The sequence below is a fragment of the Wyeomyia smithii genome, chromosome 3, assembly GCF_029784165.1.
Source record: "Wyeomyia smithii strain HCP4-BCI-WySm-NY-G18 chromosome 3, ASM2978416v1, whole genome shotgun sequence".
NCBI classification, from domain to species: Eukaryota; Metazoa; Arthropoda; class Insecta; order Diptera; family Culicidae; genus Wyeomyia; species Wyeomyia smithii.
The window spans coordinates 125,271,363-125,284,028 of NC_073696.1; positions in this window are offsets into that span (position 1 = coordinate 125,271,363).

Genomic DNA, 12,666 nt, shown 5'->3' on the forward strand with positions numbered 1-12,666 from the left:
TAACTTTTTTCGTATAACCTGAAATGGCTGGACGGAAAAAGAAACCTCGCATCGCTGCGGGGAGGAAAAGAGAGGCATCTCTTTCTGACACTTCGAGTGTCTGTAGTGACAATCCTTTTGATATTTTGCCTGAGCAAGAAGCTGGTGAAATGGAAATGGAAATATAAAATCTTTAAAAAAGGAGAAAGTTCCACCTATTGTGGTAACTATTTCTTCTGAATTTAATATATTCAAAAAGGAACTTTCAACGTTTGTTTCTGACGTTAAAGTTACCTAGCCGTAGAGGTGAATGCCGCTTATTAGCCGACTCAGTAAAGGGTCGTGATCGTCTTGTTCAGTATTTAACTGACAAGATGTACAAATTTTTTACATATGACACCAAGAACGCCAAGCCGTTCAAGGTTGTCTTGAAAGGTCTCACCAACGATCAAACCGTTGATGAGATCAAACTTACTTTAACAGAATTACTTGGCATAGCCCCTACCCAAGTAATTCTAATGAAACAAAAATCACGAGGCGAAAACAGTCAGAGAACTGGAATTTCCCTTGTTAATTATTTAATTCATTTTAACCGCAATGAGGTTAACAACTTAAAATTTTTTGAAAAAGCACATGCTTTGTATAATGTGCGTGTAAAGTGGGAAACTTATAGGAAGTATGGCGGAGGTGAAAAGCATATCACCCAATGCCGTACTTGCCAACGTTATGGCCATGGTTCCAAATTCTGTAACATGGACCAAAAATGTCTTAATTGTGGAGACTCTTCTCACAAAAAGGACACATGTCCGGTGAAAGAGAGTAAAAATTTTCGCTGTGCGAATTGTAACGGCAACCATATGTCAAATTTTTATCAATGCCCAGTCCGTTTAGCAATTGTTAAGGCAAGGCAAGGTAAACAAAATTCAATTTCTCAATTAAAACCAACTTCAAAACAAAATTCTCCAAGCGTACCAGTGACGCATAGTTTACCTACTCCTTTGCATACCCGTTTAACTTATGCACAGGTTACAGGTAGTTCGAACATTATACCGCCTAGTGTTGGTAGTTCGAAAATGACCGTTAATATGGGTAAGCAAAACACGCTAGAAAATAATTGTACACCTATTACTCCAGCTAATATTGCTGCCGAAAATATTTTTTCTAATGTCAACTGCCTGGGGCCTACGGCAGGTAAACTTTCTTTTTTGCAACAGGCAATGTTCGATCTTATGAACGCCATGTTGCAGGCAAAATCAATGTTTGAAGCCATTCAAATAGGCACAAATTTTACTATTAAAATTGTTTCTAATTTAAAATTTAGCAATGATTTTAAATAAAACAATTAAAATATTAAATTGGAATGCTCGCTCATTGAAGGCCAATGAGAATGAGCTTTTTAATTTTTTAACAGTAAATAATGTGCATATTGCAATTATTACTGAAACATTTTTGAAACCTAACATAAAATTAAAATATGATCCCAATTACGTGGTTCATAGATATGATAGGATTCAGGGTTCCGGCGGTGGAGTTGCAATTGTTATTCATCGCCGAATCAAACATCGTGCTCTTCCCCATCTTGAGACGAAAGTTATTGAAACTTTGGGAATTGAAGTTCAAACTGAACTTGGGATTTTATTTATTGCCGCAGGATATTTACCATTTCAATGCACACGCGAGCTCAAAAATTATTTAAAAGGTGATTTACAAAAACTCACCAGAAATCGTTCGAAATTTTTCATAATCGGCGATTTTAACGCTAAACATCGTTCATGGAATAATTCTCAAAGTAATTCCAATGGCAAAATTTTATTCAATGATTGTTCTTCAGGATACTATTCTATTTTGTCTCCGAATAGTCCTACATGCTTTTCTTCTGTAAGAAACCCTTCAACAATTGATTTGGTGCTGACAGATCAAAGTCATGTATGTAGTGATTTGATCACACATGCTGACTTTGATTCTGACCATCTTCCAATAACTTTTTCTTTATCACATGAATCAGTTTTAAACCCTATGAGCTCTGTTTTTAATTATAACAAAGCTAATTGGGAAAGATACAAAAATTATATTGAGAGAAATTTCAATAATGAGCTTGATTTGCAAAACGAAGTGAATATTGATTCCGCTTTGGAAGCATTAAAATGTGCAATTGTTGATGCCAGGAATTATTCTGTTCCAAAGGCTCAAGTGAAATTTGATTCACCAATAATTGACGAAAATCTTCAACTTCTAATTCGTTTGAAAAATGTCCGCAGACGTCAATATCAACGTTCTCGTGACCCTGTTTTTAAAACTATTTATAAAGATTTACAGAAAGAGATTAAACATAGATTTACTCTTCTGAGAAATCAAAATTTTGAGACTAAAGTTGAAAAATTGAAACCATATTCAAAACCATTTTGGAAGCTGTCGAAGATTCTTAAGAAACCTTCAAAGCCTATTCCAGTTTTAAAAGATGGTGAACGTTTTCTTGTATCCAATGAACAAAAGGCTCAAAGACTTGCTCAGCAGTTTGAGAGTGTTCATAACTCAAATTTGAATTTTGTGAGTCCAATTGAAAATGAAGTCACACGTCAATTTGATTTAATTTCTTCCCAGAATTTTTTACCTGCAGAAATAATTGAAACTAACTTGAATGAGATTAAATCAATTATTAAAAATTTCAAAAATATGAAAGCACCTGGTGACGATGGAATCTTCAATATACTAATCAAACATCTCCCTGAGAGCACAATGGATTTTTTAGTAAAAATTTTCAATTGCTGCTTCAAAATTGCATATTTTCCCAAATTATGGAAAAATGCAAAAATTACTCCCATTTTAAAACCGGATAAGAACCCAGCTGAAGTTTCAAGTTATCGACCAATCAGTTTGCTTTCTTCAATAAGTAAACTGTTTGAGAGAGTTATTCTTAACAGAATGATGTCACACATCAACGAAAATTCAATTTTTGCAAATGAACAGTTTGGATTTCGCCATGGGCATTCCACAACTCATCAATTGCTCAGAGTTACTAATATGATACGAGCTAACAAATCTGAAGGTTATTCCACTGGAGCTGCTCTTTTAGACATAGAAAAAGCATTCGACAGTGTTTGGCATAAAGGTTTGATTGCGAAATTGCAAACTTTTAATTTTCCAATTTTCCTAATCAAAATTTTAAAAAATTACCTTACTGATCGAACTCTGCAGGTTGTCTATCAGAATTCAAAATCTGATAGATTTCCTGTCAGAGCAGGTGTGCCTCAAGGTTCAGTCTTGGGTCCAGTCCTGTACAACATATTCACTTCAGATCTTCCTGATTTGCCTCCAGGATGCACAAAGTCATTGTTCTGCGATGACACAAGCATTTCCGTAAAAGGAAAAAGCCTTCGTGTCATATGCAGTCGATTGCAGAAAAGTTTAGATATTTTTTCTTCCTACTTGCAAAAGTGGAAAATCTCTCCCAATGCTTCTAAAACTCAAATGATAATTTTTCCGCATAAGCCTAGGGCTTCTTTCCTCAAGCCAAACAATAATCACGTTGTCAAGATGAATGGGGTTATTTTAAGTTGGTCCGACAAGGTTAAGTACTTAGGACTAATTTATGATAAAAAACTTATTTTCAAAGAGCACATTGAGAGTATACAAGCCAAGTGCATCAAATATACGAGATGTTTATATCCTCTCATTAACAGGAATTCTAAACTTTGTTTAAAGAACAAACTTTTGATTTACAAACAAATTTTTAGACCAGCAATGCTTTATGCTGTACCGATCTGGTCAAGTTGCTGTTCAACAAGGAAGAAAACGCTCCAAAGGATTCAGAATAAAATTCTGAAAATGATTTTGAAGCGTCCTCCTTGGTTTGGTACACTCGAATTACATAGACTTACTGGTGTTGAACCATTAGAAGCTATGTCAAATAAAACTATTAACAATTTTCGACAAAAATCGTTGCAATCCTCAATTGCTACGATAAGCTCTCTTTATAGCCAATAAGTTAGCAATTAAGTTAGTTGTAAGTTTACTTCCCCTTTTCTGACAAGTAGGTTTAAATCCCTACGAATGATAAGTCCTAATTGCGAAAGCAAACAAATCCTAACAATTAAAATTACAAATTTCTAACAGTGTTGAGAAGTCACCATTTGTGATTGGACACACATACTCATTATTTACTAATATTTATCATAAATACTTAAGCTACTAACAAATCCCCCCTTGAAAAAAAAAAAAATATTTTCCATCACCTATTAGTATTTTTAAACCTTCCTTATGCCCATTTTGGACAATTTTCGCATTGATTTCAAAACATACTACAAACATTTTTTTTGAAGCAATTTATAGCCCAAAACAGTTGCTATATCATTTATTTTCAATTTCAATTTAAAAAGTTACGTTATATCGAGGTAAAAGTTACGTTATATCGAGTTACGTTATATCGAGGTTGCCTTATATCGAGGTATGACTGTAGTATTGTTGTATTGTTCTAATCAAGAAAAAAAAGTGAAAAAACTTCTTCCCAATTTTCCACAACCGAGTTTTTTACTGTTCGTTCTACCACACAGTAGGCCAATGTGTGAATAAAAAAATATGATTTTATTGAAATTTTAAAATATTCAGGATACACATGAACATTACGTTTTTTACAAATGAATAGTGTTGGTTTGTGACTCTGCATGAGAGTGGTGAGGTGAAACTTTCACCGCTTTAAAGGACGACTTCCCGAAATCCGATTGAGTTAAAACTTTGCATGGGGATTTCCTTCGAGACGACGAAACTTTCGATTCCTACTGCTAAAGGAATTTGAAGTTTGATTGGCATCCAGAGATCACGTGTCACAAATCGAGATCACGAGATCACGTATTAAATAACTGTTCGGTAGAACGAACGCGTCATAATGCTTGTAGAATATTGATAAATGGTACAAAAATACTGAAATATGTCAAAATTAATAGTTTAAATTTGTTTCTTTCAGCTTCATTTTTTTTTCATTTGTGTTTTTGAATACATTTTTATATTTGTCGACTGTTACGGTTAGTTTTGTGGGATTGTCAGCCATTAGTCCGTGTATAAAATAAGTTAAGCTTTAGATTCTTTTTCCAATTTCAACAATTTCGAGAATAATTTCATTCATGGTGTTAGGGAACATCCATAAATGACGCAGCTTTTCTAGGTTTTTTTTTACCCTCCCCCTTCCCCCACCGTAGCATTTCGTCACAAAATCAAGACCCTTCCTTTAGATAATCACGTAGCTTTATAACAAAACACCCCACCCCAAGATATTTGCAAATTTTATCATCAAACACACATAAATGAATAAGAAAAGACAAGAAAGTAATAAAACATTACCCTAAACAGACAAAGTGATAAAAAAGAACAATTGAAAAAAAATTTTTTTTCTTGGTTTCGTATTCGCTACGTAGCTTGGCTTAACCCCCCCCCCCTTCCCCTCGTCACATTTTAACACAAAACTACCCATCCTCCCCTCCCCTTTGAATGCTACGTCATTTATGAACGTTCCCTTATATGATTTTAACAGTTATTTTGAAACTAAAAATTCTTAGTTAATTTCCTGAATATACACGTTTTCAAGTATTCTTGAGTCTAAGTATAGAAAATTGGGAAATAAACACTAAATTATAAATTGGCACTTTCTTCATCTTTCACTGATACCAAACCAAAACCATAAAAAAATAATTGCACAAAAATGTCCCAGTTTTAATTTTTTCCATTGTCATTGTTGATTTGGTTGAAATTTTGCATAGATGTTTGTTTTTATTTTTAAGGATTGATTTTTAGAGACAAAACGTTTCGTTTGATCGGTTGACGGCAAAGTTGTGAATGATAATTTTAGCTTTCTAAAAAATATACACCCAAAAAAAACTTTTTTAGCAGAAAATAAGTTAAATTAACTGTCAGGACCCGAAGGACAAATGATGAAAGGTCCAAAATTTTATTTTTTGAGGAAAACTACAGCATGGAGTAAATCAAGGAAAAGTTAAAAAAATTAAAAGTGAAACCAATATTTAAGCCAGAACGAATTATTTGATTGGTATAAGGTCTTGAGCAAAGTTTTAGACAGTAAATTTGTCCTTCTCGAAAAAATATCCACCGTATAACAACATATTTTTTTAAGAACCAAAAATATAATTATAAATTAAATAGGGTATCGCTAGTGGTTATCTTCGGCAGGTTTTTGGCAGCAGTAGTTTCATGCAAAAACCTATCGAAGAAAACCACTACAGAAGACGTTCGATACTCTATCTAAAAAATCGCTTTTAAGGAGTCTGAATTTTTTCTACGAGAACTGCACACTGTAAGTTCACCAATCAACCTAACTCGGAGAAATGAATAATGTAAATATAAAAATTTGTCAGAAAAAAAACTCTTTCAATTTTTTACACACTATGACGATTAAAAAAACCGTTTTGACTTTTTTCCTAAGCCGACTTCTTAATGACTATAATAATCTTCAAATATTACAATAGTCATTAGGAAGTCAACTGAGGAAATACCCCTAAAGTTAGATTTCTCGTTAACAGAATGAACATATGAATCCAATTGACTGACCCGAGGACCTATCAATTAATGATAAAAATATTTTCAGAGTCAAAACGGGTTCGTTTTCCGTATAGTGTTTTCGATGAAGCTATAGATAATAATTTTGCCATCTCAAAAAAAAAAAAAAATAAGTTCTGTAGAGAAAAAAAAAATATTTTTTATTTCTTTAGTTCAGTCAACTATCGTTGTTTAGCTAATAGTGTGTAGTTTTTGTTATAGAAAAGATATTTAAAAAGCAGATTTTTTCAGGTAATTAAATTTAATTAATTTAATTAAATAGTTTGTCTTGTTTCCCTAACATTTTATTTTTTCTCACGATTTATATTTTTTTGGGACGACATGTCGAAGACTATCAAATAAACCGTTCTGTCTAATAAATTTTCTCATTTTTTAAAATTTCAACTTTTTTTGTTTCTCATTTTTTCATGTTCAGATAACTATCAACGCTTCATTTGTTCTATCTAATTTGTCGAATTAAAATCAATGACGTCTTCTGTAAGTGTCATGCATTGAAAAATAATATTCTCCTGATGCATATATATTGGGGTGGCAATGACATGTTTGAATAATTCCATAATCGAATTTAAAGAAATGACCTGTACAAAATTTCAGCCCAATCGGACATGGTTCAAGGGTGCGTCAAAGCTGATTTGATTTGACCCTCAAAACTGAACCATCCTCATGAAAAATCGAGATAAAGATGCTTTATAAACATTAAAATGATTTACCAAACCACATTTATATAGTACATATAAAGTAAATGTGTGTAGTCTACGAAGTTGAAAAATGATTTTTATTTGGTCCTTAGTATGGCACTTACTGGAATAAAATGGCTCAAAAAATCAACTTTTTCAAAAATTTGCAATTTTCAAAAATTTGTAACTTTTGACCCGTTTGATCGATTTTGACTTTTTCGACGTCAAATTGATGGTAATGAATGGGCCTTTCAAGGAAAAATTCCAAACTGGACTTTAAACAACAATAACGGCGTAAATCATTATCCCAACCGAATTTCTCCGTTTTAAAGGATTCCAGACCCAGGAGACCCTACCGTTTGATTTATTTGGTTTCCTCAGGAAATTTTACATAAAAATCGCTTTCAGTTTAGTTTAGTAGTTTAGCTAATTTTTAATGCCACTAATTACATTCATATACATATTAAGCTAAAATTCAGCTAAAATCCGCCTGCTAAACTATAAATCAACAAAATTGCTTATTGGGATCAGGTGCGACTCCATCATGCAGTGACTTTCCAACGGAGACGCATGATGATTTCATTGAACGGCGTTTTGGCACCACAACAACAAAAACGACAACAATGCAAGGCTATGCTAGTTAATTTTTGCTGCTTGTCCAAATGTGGTAATCATTTACTAATGTAAATGAGCACCACCTTCGGACAAGCACCTTAATTAACTAGAATAGCAAAGCATATTGATTGCCCGAGCGCTGCCCGCGAGTAAACAGGATCAGCTCTAATTGCACAAGGAACCTTCAAAAGTATGCCTGGGAGTTGCAAACCAATTTTAGTGTGCAACAACCGCCGATCTTTATATGTGAAAAAAAAACCGCGGGTTTCAGAAGTAACAGTTTAACACTAGTTGCTACTAGAAACCGAGAAATCCTCTGCATCATCAACAAGTATCAAAAGGACTTCACTTGGCGTGACTAAGTGACACCCCCCAGGTTGTTCATAATTATCTTGCAACCAATACGAAACAATGTATATAATTTTCGCGGGTGTCACCTCGTTAAACATGATAGCTTATAATTATTACATACAACAAACCGTACGCCAAACGCAAATTATTGGCAATTGGACGAAAAACAAAAATTATAACGGGTTGGTTTTGTGAAATGATGAATTATGCGCTTGAAAAACTGATGAAGTGCAGAAAAAACGCGAACGAAGTCTCCAACCCAACCTTTATGGCTTCGCGGCTCCCTTTTGCTAAACAGGAGCTTCGAGCGCCCCCAAAAGAATTTCATATACAAATTTTGCAATATGAGACTGCGTTTTCCAATCTCATATCGTCCTGCAAGTCTAATTTGTTTCACGCCTCGGTTCCAATACGCAGAAGAGTTGAAAATTCGCTTCAATAGAGATACCAAGAAAGATGTTTTATTAACTATCAAATTTACCAAGAGCTTCGCGCCCCCCTAGATGAGCCTCGCGACCCCCTTGCCGGCCGCGGACCCTGGAACCACTGTTCTAAGCAGAGGGCTATCACGAGACACACCCAAACACTTCACTCTTACAACATGTGGTCATTGAAACCGTAGTATTGAAATAGTCATATCGGGCGCAAAGATAATAGAGCGTGAAATATCTGTTAAATTTCCTTCTTCAAGAGCAAATTGAACCGCGCATGAATAAGTTCCCTGAGACGGCGAAAAAACTTAGACACCTTTCTAATAAAAAAAACTGGCAAAGTTCCTTATATTCAAAGCCTAAATACTTGAAAAAAGGGCATATATGTACATATATGAAATCACAGGACAGGAGTTAACTTAAAAGAGCGGAAAGCTTCGAGTAATATGGTTTAGCAACTGTATTTTATTTTTCATCATCTTCTACTCACAAAGTACATGACGAGAATTCTCACATCATAGGGCCATATTACAGTAGCTACTAAGAGCAACTCGCCTCATTTGAAATACATGGGCGAGTCGAGTCGACTCTTCTGTAATAAAGCCCTATTCGCTACAATCACACATCAATCTACTAGGACACAACTTCATTCACTAAGGCCCTTTTTGGGGTAGAGACAGCCGTACTACTACCGGCCGTGACACCAGCTGCAGACAAGTTCGCAAGAATATCGGCATCAGTTTCAGTTTTGGCCTGCTCCAGGATGTCTTGAAGCACTTTCCAAGAATAACTGAAACGGTCAAAATTTAAATAAAAATGAATAACGTTTAAATAACTAACAAATAGGTATACAACATACCTGTTCAGTAATGTCATATTTTTTATCCTGTTGTTCCGCGCTGTTTGTAGCAGCAGCAGCAGCAACCAAGCCATCATGGGATCATTCACATCATCGCTAATATTTGACCCATCTTTACCATACGTTGTGCGACGTCGAGATGGCGATCGGGACCTGAATCTAGATGAAGAACTTCGTCGATTGTAGGTTCGACCTGTTTGTTCTGTAACAAAAAAAACTCTTAAAAACAGCTGCACACAAATTTGCAAGAAAATCGGCTTTAGTTTCAGTTTTGGCTAGTGAAAGTAATCATTTTCATTGGCAAACTTATCTGCTATTCAGGCCGCTTGTAGACTAGGATGATTTTCTTATCGGCCATGCATATTAGGCTCCTATATAAGGAAAAACTATCACTCCTGCCGAATCACAATTCAAATCTGTCGGCTTTCACTTGGCGACACGTCCAATTATTACAAAGCAATTAGGCAGAATAAACTGCCTACAAAATACAACCCAAACTGCACAAAAAAAGTAAACAGAAGTTTTATTGCATCATGCTGGCCCTTGACGCGCTTATGTTTTTGCATCGGAGTTCGTAAATTTGGTTCCAATTTTATATTTCGCCAAATAAATTTCATTCCGGAAATGAAAATTTCAGTAGCCGCGTTTGTCTTGCGTTTTATGCATACGGTAACTGTCAATGTTTTTCAAAAAAAGACCTTTTTATTATGCAAAGCATTATAAAAACATATTTATTTTTTATTCAATTAAAAAATGGTTTGCCGTCAGGAGCCTCGCTCAATCGGCTTGACACACTTGACATCTCCCTCCTAATGTTTAAACCTTTTCTAACCCTTAAGTCTAGACACCAACCTTTTTTGTATAGACATCCACCCGTTTCGCATACGTATCGCATTCGTATGCGATACGAATGAATTCGTATGGTCTTTGTACGAATACAAGAATGGCATTTTCGAACTCATTTGAATCCATACTTTCGTACGAATGTAGGATACGGCCGTAAACAAGAATGAAGGTGATCATCGTGCCACAAGCGAGAAAAATCTTCGGAGTTAATGTTCAATATATAGTGGATGGTGAAACAAAAATATTAATGAGAAATTTAAAAAAAAAGACAAACCAGAGATAATTTAAAAAAATCACGTTGAATGTGTGCTGGATTCGTATAGATTGAATCTTTCAAATGTGTTTTCGGCAACGGTCGATAATGGTCTTATAATGAAATGCACAGAGGGGCTACAAAAGGACTATAACAAGACTTTAATGCTGTTATAGATAACTTGAATAAAAGCGACAAAACTTTTTAGAAATCTCCTAGACAAAGTCTTGTCGAATAAAAACATTAGTTGAACTGTTGTGACGGAAGCACGTTCTTATTAACAAAGCTAGCTGCTCCGGAGTACACCATTTTTAGTGACATCATCTTTATCGTTGAAATAAACAAATCATAGCTATTGCGATTAAAATCATTTAGGCATAAAAAATGTACCAAGTGGCTTAAATGATAATCAAATTGAATGCAATAAACAATCAGTACTGTTGAGCGATATTCGATGTAAATGATTGAAGTAAGCGTGAGTTAATTTGTTGCGTATGAAGTCCCGGTTCGTAAAAATTAGCACTTTAGGGGCACCAGCAAACTGCTTTTTTCTAACATGCACATAAGCCTACTATACACTGTCTACTTTGACGATACGGATGACGTCATTAACTTTCCTGTTTAAACTTAAAAGAACTAGTCTGATTTTTGTAAACCGTGACGGGAAGGTTCTATCAAACTGGTATCACTGGTATAGAGGATATCACAGTTTATGATTGGTTTTTATGTATGACGTCTACGCAATGTGTGCTCACACGGGATTGGTTCAGTGTTAGCGGAAATTCAACCGTAAAACCTCTCATTATTTTCTCTGCTGAGCAAACATTTAAAAATCCACATTTAAATGATATCACCACCAGCAACCACAACGGGGAGAGGGATTACCTTACAAGTCTTAAGGAAGTCGTGCTACTCTACGTGCTCATAATCGCTAACACGGTCGCTAAGATTTTTTGAATTAATTACATTAGTCCTGCCTACTAGGATTTGATTACTCCAAATCGTGCTTACATCATGATACACCCTGACGATTCGTTGTAATTTCGATTCAACTCATTTGGTCTTTGGCGCTGATACCCACTTTGTTTTTTCGGGAATTTGCTGAGTAAATAGCAGTATTATTTTCTCTTATTTTCTGTCGGTCTAGCTCCAGCAATTTATGAGAGTACACTCAAAATATTTTTCACGTTATTGTTACGTGAAAATTCCTGTAATGGTTAATTTTCTATCATTTTGCATGATTTATGTAACGAACATAACATCTACGTGAAAATCACATGCACATTATGTATTTTGACGTACCATCTACGTGAACTTGACAACGTCGAACAAAATGTTCTAGAAGAAGTATCGCGTTAATTCCCTGTGTGAAAATATCCAGAAATCAAAATGGCGAAGTCTGAATTAGTTTCAGGACATGAAACAAAAGATCTCGATGATATGTCAATAAGTGAGTTTTTGGAAAACCATAATAATTTTATATCGAGTGTTGAGCTTACAGGTTTAACAGAGATTCAGTTCTAAGGATGAGAAGTTACCTGAACATGCAGCTAACAGTAGTTATCGCTAGCGAATGTCATTCTGTTTCTAGTTTTTAAGTCGTTATATGTTACGAATTGACGAATTTGGTCGATTTGTTATGCATTACATTTCGATAATTTCTAAAACCCATCTCCTGTATTATAAAATTTAGAAAAATTAAACGTTTTATAAAGCGTAATAGTTATCAGAAAAAAGCTCAAATGATTGATTATACTTTGGCTAATAAAAATTTTCAGATAATAATATTCCTATGTGTCCCGTTTTTGAACCCATTTGTCCCGTTTTCTTCCCGTGAAAATCTGGCCAGTCTACATAAAATGCGTATTATGCGTGAATTAAATTCACAGGATAATTCATCGAACCAGGTCATGATGAACTAAAATGAAAATCACGTAGGATTTACGTGAAAATGACAGTGGAAAATATTCACATAACTTTTCCGTGAAAAATATTTTGAGTGTACATGGGAGACGATTGCTGTTTAGGTCCCGCGGATGTTTGTTCCAGTTTTGAGAACTTACGTACCATCGGGAAGGCTCTTTCCTCTTG